Raw genomic sequence first — 10,337 nt, forward strand, 5'->3', positions numbered from 1 at the left:
GGAATACAAATGATAGGGATGGTTCTTAGAATCTGGACATCCAAATTCTGCTCCGGCATCTTAATAGTTTCCCTAGACAATCTTTCTTACCTGCATCTCTTTCTGGCTGCAGAGGAATATACTCCTGTCTTACCTTGGAAGGAAGTATAAAGCTGAAGTGATGATCCCTCTAATCCAAAATCAGGTTGGTGCCTCTCACCTTTTTTTGAGTGGCCCCCATTGTTAATCAGTCGAAAGGTTCTTTTCCTTGACATACTCACCACAAAACAGCATCAAAAAGGTTCCACCTGCCTTCCAAATCCCTAGTGCTCTGTTTCGGTAAGAACCCAATCTGGAAAACAGAATGTACATAAACATTTCCAATGGAGGGAACCAAAGACCTCCACAGAAAGGCTCAGGGAGGCTAAAGAGTAAAAGGAATTGTGGTACTGTAGACAGTAGTAATTGTGGACATGAAAAACAAAACAAAACAAAACAAAAATCAAAACCAAAAAGCAAAAACCACTGCAGCTCAAATGAATGATCTTGGGACTGATGCCTCAGGGAATGAAGAATCTTGCACCAAACTGATGGCCCACAATAACGGTATGCCAACAGCACACTGATTGGTTTTTCAGTGCCAAATGGTCAGCTCTGAGAGCATACAAACAAGTAACATCATTCTATGGACTAAACTGGTTCTATTAGGAATATATATGTACATATAATAACAGTTAGTGAAAAAGAGACCAAGAATTTGAAGGAGAGTAGGGAGGAACATGTGGGATGGTTTGGAGAGAGCAAATGGAAGAGAGAAATGTTGTAATTATAATCTCAAAGTTGCCATCCACAAGTCACTAATTTAAACTTAGTGTAGATCTCAGAGGATGGAGAAATCAGAGGAAATGGGAATGTATAAACCTGTTTTTTTGTGTGTATGTGTTATAAAAATATTTCAGTGGGAGTGGGTGAGCTGGCCCTGCCCTGAGGACATGGGAGTGGGAGAGCTGGCCCTACCGTGATGACACAGGAGCAGGAGAATGCGCCCTGTCCTGAAGGCAGGGGAGCGGGTCCTGACCCAGGGCTCTGAGTTGACCTCACCCCAACATCCACTCCATGTATGACCTGCTGGAGCACATGAAGGGGCCAGACCTGCAGATTCAAAGATTAAGAATCTCCTTGACACACAGCAACAACGGGATATCCAACAGTAGTCTCAGTGAGGATCCAGTAACGATAGTGTAGGCCTCCAACCAGACCCATGACTCATAGCAATGAACATTTGAAAGTAAACCTATGTGGACAAAAGGCTAAACTGTGTGATACACTACAGCTACAAAAGATTTTTTTGTTTGTCTGTTTGTTTTATTTTACTGGGGGGTGGAGGACAGGGATTTTGGTGTATGATGTGTAAATCATAGATATTCAATAAAAGTAAAAAAAAATATTTCAGGCTGGGGAGATGAAGGGTAGAAAAAGAGCAGTGAGAGTGAACAGATGGTGAGCTAGGAAACCAAAAAGGAGGGAAGAGCCAATCTTACTCTTTTATAACAACTTTTTCTCAGGTGAACTACCTGGGGTCCCTCAAGAACTATGTGAATTATGCTGTATTAATATAATATTATGTTACTATAAAATACTATATCAACTATGTTTATCTCCTCCAAGGTTGGGACTCCAATGACATAATCCATTTCTCTAGACCTCAAATGGTCTAATTAGCTCAATATGACCACACAGGGGACCAGTCTTCCAACACGTGAATACTTGTGGGCCATCCTCAAGCCACATCCAAACCATACCAAGAGTGAAATGATAAAGGGAAGAGGGAAGTTGGTCTTTGAAGAGCAAAGAACTCATCTCCTGAGGAAGTGGTCCAGAATTCTTATCTCAAAATGAAATGGGTAGATATTGCCAGTACAAGGTCCCCTAGGTTCACTTGAGATGATTACCAATATTGATACTAGCCATTGGTAGACCACGAACATGTCGCTTTAAAATGAGGCCACTTTAAGAGATGTGGCAGCCCTGGAAGGGATCTAGTCATGTCTCCCTGAAGCTTGGTCCCAATCCCTTCTAAGGAGGACATAGCAGCAATGTCAGTTAAAGGGTTCCTCCTCAGGCTCTGCTGCTGCAGGCAAGCACATCCCTCCTGTCCGGCCCAAGGCAGAAGGGCCTTAAGATATGCTACAATGCTAGGTCACAGATCCATTAGTTGCCAAGCTGTTCCCCTTTCCCCCAAAGTCAAGCCACATCCTTCCTTGTTCCTACAGTCTGGTCCTTCCCTCTCTGCCTCTTTCCAGAAAAACAGATAAGTGAAGTTGACTATGGCTTTTGCAATTTCACTCCCCATTGCCCTTCTGCAGCTGTGACCAAACCCAAGTTAGCTTTGAATTGTAACTTTACTTCTATCTATACCCTCCAGTTTGTGACTGCTGGCACGTTGGCTAAGTCAGGCTAGGTCACATGGTGTGGAATCTTCCCTCCCACTCTTGGAAATCTAAAAAGTCAGAGGGATTCTCTTTGTTTTAATGGGAGTGAAGGGTCTGCTTCTCCCTCCATGGACTCCTCATGGATGCCTACGACAAGAGTGCTGTGTGTTCCTAGACATTCAAGAGATTGGAAGAGGATCCCCTTCAGGACCTTTGTCAGGCCCTCTTCCCTAATGAAGCTCTTCCTTGGACGTGAAGGCTCACTTTCCCACTTCAAGCCGTGATGATGGAACTCTCCTAGTAAGCTCTCACTGGAAGAGTAGCTCTTCTCTGCTTTCATTCTATGAGCCATTATATGATCCTCTTATTACTTCTATCAGCTAAAAAAGCAAAGAGCAAAGTTTTGCTGTGTTAAGAGAACCCAGTTGCTGACGCTTCCTATTAGTGTTTTGGCATCATATAGAACAGTGGCAGCCATGGACATTTAGTGTGCTTGGAGCTGAAGCCCAGTAAGTGCACACAAGGCTAAGTGCCCTAGATATGGAAGTAATTTCAAGATAACTATTAGTCCAGATCCTAATTTTAAGACTTGAAGATGCACTGGTTTGTTTGTTGGTGGAGAGAGGGTTAACGAGTTAGGGAGGGTGGTCTGTGGTCTGTAGGAATCATCCTGCAGACTCACTCACTTAACAGGACCTTAATAGACTGAGGAAAGGTCAAAGGAAACTAGGCAGAGTAAGAGACCGTCAGCATCATGAGAGTCTCTATATTTTCAGGTGTCCATTATGTAATTGGAACTCATGTAACTGGGCTGACAGTCAAAACTAAAACATCAGGGATCATGCAACAATTAAAGGCCATGTGACCTTATTTATCATCACGGGTGGACTTGAGGGAAGGGCCAAGGAAGTTCCTGAGCAGTCCTCTGGTGTAGATCCTGTAGACAGAGTAATAGGATGGACATGTTTAACAGCTTCCAACCCTGTGGTCTAAGACTTGATCCCATCACGTTCTCCTGAAGCTGGTCTCCGTGAGACCCATGTTCCGTGATGTGATCCAACACGCTACTCAACTTCATCTCTCCCTTGTATGAGAGAGTTCAGGGCAAATATACAAAAATATCCCTAAGCTACTCAACAAAAACAGCAGAAATAAATAGAAGCATTAAAATAATTAGTATAAAAGAATGAAACTGTCTAGGGACACCATGAAGATGTTTCCCATCATTTATAGTTGCTCTGGATCATTGTGCAGTTATGTGCAGCTGGAAAGCTAATGGCGATAAAAGGCACTAACGTCAGCAGAGCACACGTGCCACCTAAAAAATGGTTACGTGCCTAAGATGTGAAGTTTCTGGATAAGGGGCCAGTGTCAGAGAATTCTTAGGCGTTGCCCAATGGCCCATACCCTACAAACTGCAAAAGGAAAGGTAGGATGTTAGGTACCACCAAAACATTCAAATTTGGGAGAAAATACCAACCAAAGACATCAAGAAAGAAAATGAAAAAAAAAAAAAAAAAAAAAAAAAAGACAAGCTACCCAGGAAAAAAATTATTTGCAACACACTGAACAAAGAAGCAATTCATACCCAAGTTTTTTAAAAATATTAATTAATTTATTTATTCACTTTACATCCCAGTCACAGCCCCTCCCACCTCTCCTCCCAGCCCTCTTTCCCTCTCCCATTCCTCCTTCCCTATTCTTCAGAAAAGGGGAGCCCCTCCCCCACCCCCTTTCCCATCCAGAACCCCAGCTTATCAAGTAGCATCAGGACTGAGTCCTCTTTCCCTGTGGCCTAGAGGGAAGTGATCAAAAAGCAGGCAAAAGAGCCCATGTCACAGCCAGTCCCTGCTCCTCTTAGTAGTGGACCCACATGATGCCTGAGCTGCCCATCAGCTACATCTATGTAGAGGACTTAGGTCCAGTCTGTGCATGGTCCTCGCATACCCAAAGTTTATGGTTACTGCCTACTAACTAATAGGAAAAGGCAGATTTGAAAAACATTTACCAGATAGGAAATATAAAAACCCAATAAATGTAAGTAGTTATAATTACCTACAACAGTTATTAGCAATACGCAACTCAAGCTAACAAATGAGGCTCACGGTCCGCCCACCAGGAAGTCACAAATTAAAGAGACAATAAGCAACTGTGTGAGGAAACAGATTCTGCCTCTCTCCATGCAGCATAAGCATGTTCAGGAAACAGATTGTAGAGACTATTAAAATGTGTGCCCTTGACTACTTGGGAAGTCTGCCTAGAAGAACCTATCATGTTAGAGACTTCCAGTTCCAACAGCTGGAAAAGCCACACTGAAGAAACTAACACCATGAAAACATTTTAACGTTTTAGGGGAAAAAACTGAAGCTTGCTTTTGTAGTACATTTCAAAAACAGGTTCCGTGTTTGAAATGACTACCTACTGGCAATTCCTGATCCAACCCTTTTAGCAGTGATCTCACCCTCCACATTCATGCCTGCCACTACCAATAAAAAAAATGCTCACCCAGGGAACACAGCAGAGATGTTTCCTGGCTTTTATGTACTTACAAGGACTCTTGGTGCTCTGACCTGTTTAAAACTATGCTTTCAGAGTGGAATCTGCCCTCGGTATCCACATCTTCTTACTTTTCACAGGAAAATTCCATAATACGCCTCCCACTATTACAGCCCTATCACCAGTACACAGCCCTCAACAAGACTTCAAAGTTTTATTAATATAAAAGTGTTGCCTGGGGGCTGGAGAGATGGCTCAGAGGTTAAGAACACTTAAGACCTCTTCTAGAGGTCATGAGTTCAATTCCCAGCAACCCCATGGTGGCTCACAACCATCTACAATGGGATCTAATACCCACTTCTGGTGTGCAGGTGTGCACGCACACAGAGCGCTGTGTACGTAATCAATCAATCAATCAATCAATCAATCTTTAAAAAAGAGTGTTGCCTGTACTTGTTAGCTTTTGTCAACTTAAAACCGCCTGAGTTAGCTAGAAGGAGGGAGTCTCCACTGAGGAACCGCCTCCATCAGACTGGCCCATAGGCCCAGACTGGTCCACTGGGGGCTGGGCCACTCCGAGGTAGGTACTAGGTTGTATAAGAAAGCAAACCGAGGAAGCTATGGGAAGGACTCTAGTAAAGCTTGATTTCTCCGTGGTCTCCCCTGCCTCGAGTTCCCGTACCCACATCCTCAACAGAATGGAAGGGTCCAAGGGCTGGCTGCAGGCTCTCACAGCGGAGCTTCAGGGCACCTTGGAATCTGAGGCCCACGGAGGCTCTGAGGGATGACTTGTCAGTGGAAAGGAGTCTGCAGGGCTCACAGTAACTCCAGAATGACAAGGAAGGAAGGAAGGAAGGAAGGAAGGAAGGAAGGAAGGAAGGAAGAAAGAAAGAAAGAAAGAAAAGGGGGGGGGGCAAGTTTCACGCACTTAAAATGTGAGTTCATGAAATCGGAAGGTAAGATGGAGCTGTGTCAGGAGAATCTACGCCCTTCATTACTGCGTTTCAGCCAGCAGGCTGTAAGTGCAGAAGTTGTTTCTGGTGAGCAGCTGGGCTGCTGGCACTGACTACAGGAAGTTGTGCAGACCCCTGGAGCTCCTGCAGAAAGGGGTCTTTGCGAATAGGTCAGGACCTAGGATACCTGGCTGGCTGTACCTGCTTGCCCTTCTGGGAGAGTGCTGGGCAGCGGCACTGTCCACAGCCGACAAGCACAAAGGTCGAGCCTGGAAAGCTTGACAGTGGCAGACATTGAAGGCTGGGAAGGATGTGGAATCCAGGAGCTTGCATAGAAACTGCCCTCTGGGAAGCCCTGAGAAGCTGCAACAACACCCTGACTCTGGGCATCAGCAGGAGGCTATCCCAGATATCTCTGCAATGGTCCAGAATTTATTGTGCTTCAGAAACCAGAAACCTTGAACCAGAACAACAACTCATTACAATGAACATTTGCATGCAAAGGTGTCTGGACAATAAAGTAATAAATAATTTGTTAATAAATTAATTTTACTCCATATTGGAATTTCCAGGAAATTGCCAAGATACAAGGACTTAGGCAGCGCTCAGTGGTAGTGAGCTTGCCTAGAGTAGGTTGCCATGACTAGCTCTCTCAGTTCTTACCAGGCACTGAGTGGCACTGATTGGCACTGAGTGGCACTGAATGGCACTGAATGATGCTGAGTGGCACTGAATGGGACTGAATGGCACTGAGTGGCACTGAATGGCACTGAGGATCACTGAATGGCACTGAGTGGCACTGAATGGCACTGAACGGCACTGAGTAGCACTGAGTGGCACTGAGTGGCGCTGAATGGCACTGAGTGGCACTAAACAGCACTGAGTGGCACTGAGTGGCGCTGAATGGCACTGAGTGGCACTGAGTGGCACTGAATGGCACTGAGTGGCACTGAGTGGCACTAAACAGCACTGAGTGGCACTGAATGGCACTGAGTGGCACTGAGTGGCACTGAATGGCACTGAGTGGCACTGAGTGGCACTAAACAGCACTGAGTGGCACTGAATGGCACTGAGTGGCACTGAACGGCACTGAATGGCACTGAGTGGCACTGAGTGGCACTGAGTGGCACTGAATGGCACTGAGTGGCACTGAACGGCACTGAATGGCACTGAGTAGCACTGAGTAGCACTGAATGGCACTGAGTAGCACTGAGTAGCACTGAATGGCACTGAGTAGCACTGAGTAACACTGAATGGCACTGAATGGCACTGAGTAGCACTGAGTAGCACTGAATGGCACTGAACGGCACTGAATGGCACTGAATGGCACTGAATGGCACTGAGTGGCACTGAATGGCACTGAATGGCACTGAGTGGCACTGAGTGGCACTGAATGGCACTGAGTAGCACTGAGTGGCACTTAATGGCACTGAGTGGCACTGAGTGGCACTGAGTGGCACTGCTAAACGAGCTCTGTTTTCTTGTTACTGATCTTAAAGAGAATCAACACACGGTTTAGGGAAACAGGTTCTCACCATCCCTAATTTGTAAAGACTTTGAAAAGTTGGAAATAAATGTTTAAAGCTATCAAGTGCTTTTCTGTATCAAGGGAGATAACATTATAATTTTAACTACTAATCAATGTAGCAATCTTCTAAGGACATTTTTGTGTGTGTTTGTAAGATATACCTTATATGATTATAAATATTTCACTCCATTGTTAGATCTGGAGAGATACTGATATTTTGTTCATCTGTTTTCGGTTTTTAGAGTTTTTTCATTAGCAACTATATATGGTATGATGCCACACTGCCTGCTAACACTATCATCATTCTTCTTTAGTTCTAAAATAAAAAAATATACTAACCACATGACTCTGAATAACTTTTCATTTTCTGCCTAAAGTAAATTGGGTACAATAGGAATTTACTGTTCCTCCAATGTTTGGTAAGATTGATCCATAAAGTGACCTCATCCTATAGTGCATGTAAACATGTTTTTGTTTTGCTCCCAAGTGTGGGATATGAAACAGACTTGTGTGAGGGTGTGTGGTGTTTGTCCGCTGGGAATGGACTTGTGAGAGGACATGAGGTGTTTGTCTACTAGAAGAACTGCCTCTTGTGGGAGCACGGTCTTTGTCGGCTGAAAAACATCCTAGAACCGACTCTGAGAGGATAGCTTGGCTTTTTGCTTTTGGCATTGCTTCCTGTCATTTGGGTGTTCATTGCTCTGCTTCGAGATGCTTCTAGAAAGAAACACTCCAGAGAATGCTCCAAGGTTCTGGGTTCTAGCTGCTGCTTTGGATTCCAGCTCCTACAGCTGCAGTCACTGCTGGGGGATGGGCCTTTGCTGAATTGCCGGTTTTCTGTTTAATGGGTCGGCTGGGATCCTGACAACGAAGAATGGAATCACGCCAAGGAGCTGAGTCTAGAAAGGTCTACCTCTCTTGTCCTGATAAACCTCTTTGCTATCCTATCTAGGGTAGGTGGGTTGGAAGGGATGTAGAAGCATTAACGAAGCCCAAATAAATAGGTTTGAAAAGGTTCCGAGCCTACACCCATCCGATGCTTTTAGGAAAAGAGATCCTAGAATGTCTTTCCATTTTCCTGCAGTGTTGACTGGTCTCTTCTATTTAGGATATCAAAATTTTGAGAGCATTCTTTTTTTCATCAAAGCTTCTGTTTTCTAATTTACTTATCGCTTCTGTAGAATTACTGCTGCCCTAAGGTGGAACATAGTATGTTGGCAAATATATCTTGGTAATGATGTTTACCTTTCTTCCATTCAAGACTGACACTGACATGGGTCCAACAAGAGTTGTCCCAGTGACAATTTAAACCAACAAATGATAGTTATTATAATATCTTCTTTGTTTAAAAAAAATAATGGTACTATGGTTGAGCCAAGCCATATTGCTTCTCACTGACTAAACTGGAGGTGGAGCTAAATGGTAGAATAACTGCCTATCACACCAAGACTTGTTCAAAATGCTAGAAAGGAGGAAAATAACCAAAAATGTAGAAAACAAAAGAAAAAAAATAAAATTGCAAACATTAACTATTTTTAGCTTTATAATACCTAAAAGAAAAGAATAATTTTTTAAATGGTAGGATAATGTATTAAACTGTATCAGACTCTTTTGGGTTTTATTTTGTTGTTAGATTGTCTTTTAGAGATGGGGTCTCTCTGTGGAGCCCTGGCTGTTCTGGAACTCACTCTGTAGACCAGGCTGGCCTTAAATCAGCGATCCACCTGCCTCTGCTTCCTGGGAGCTTGGAATAAAGGTGTGCCCCACTATGCCTAGCTCAACTTTGTGGGTTTTTAACAAGACATGAATCACCTACAGAGGTGTGGGAAATGCTCCACATTTTAGAAAGTCTCTTAAGTCATTTCGAAAGGAGTTTAAGCGCTGTGTTGGGAAGGCAAGCTGCCCTTGCTGAATGAGTCATGCTTCCCTGAGGGATAGAGCCAAGGCTTCCTGGGAGTGTGTCACCTACCCTCCACCATTGCTGATATCACTGCATGACTGTCCAACATTCAACCTCAGAGAACAAGGGTAGAGAGGCTAGAGGCAAAAGACCCATACTTCAGCTCTCTTCTGCTATTGCATGACATAAATCACTCCAGAAATTTTTTTTTTCCCCCTGTGACTTGGTTTAAATAGGACTTGCTTGTCTCTAATTACATAAGCCTCAAATTGTCAATGATTTCAAAATGCAGAGACTCAGCTTTCAGCAACGTCACTTTGGTTTTAGTCCTTATCAACAGAGATGAAGGATTTTTATGTAAATGACTGGTCTACATGGCTGAGGAGGTGGTTCAGTTCATAAAGTGTTGTACAAGCACATGGATGCCTATCCATAACATCTACATTAAAAAAAATCTAGGCGGCATGGTATGCATCTGTAACCCCAGCATGAGGCAAAGAAAGAAGGAACCCTGGAGCTTGCTGGTCATCTAATTGGTGAACTCAGAGTTCAGTGAGAGATCTTGTCTCAACAAGTAAGGTTGTGAAGTGACGGAGAAAGATGCATAAAGACCTCTCTATGCACAGAAAGAACAAATCTGGTCAAAGGACTAGAAAAAGATATGAATAAATGCCACAGTGGAGGCTGAAAACACATTTAAATGAAATAATGAAAAAAATAAAACATGAAAATATAATTTAATAAAGAGAGAGTTTTGGAAGAAAAGCCAAACTGAAATAAAAACTTGAAATGATAAATGTAGTACGGCAAATAAAAAAAGCTCTGTGGAAAGCCTCACCAATAGAATGAATCAAGCAGAACAAAAAGAGCATATTATTTGTATCTTATGGTTATGTGGTGGCTTATTGATTTTGTGGGACTCCTAAGAGTGAGAGTGGGGTGTCTCTGAATCTTTTGTCTCTTCTTGGGATCCTTTTTCTACTACTGGGTTGCCTTTTCAAGCCAAGGCCAAAAAGCATCCCCATCAAAATTCCAATGCGGTTCTTCAC

The sequence above is a fragment of the Acomys minous genome (assembly GCF_964271855.1).
Source record: "Acomys minous genome assembly, chromosome: 10".
NCBI lineage: Eukaryota > Metazoa > Chordata > Mammalia > Rodentia > Muridae > Acomys > Acomys minous.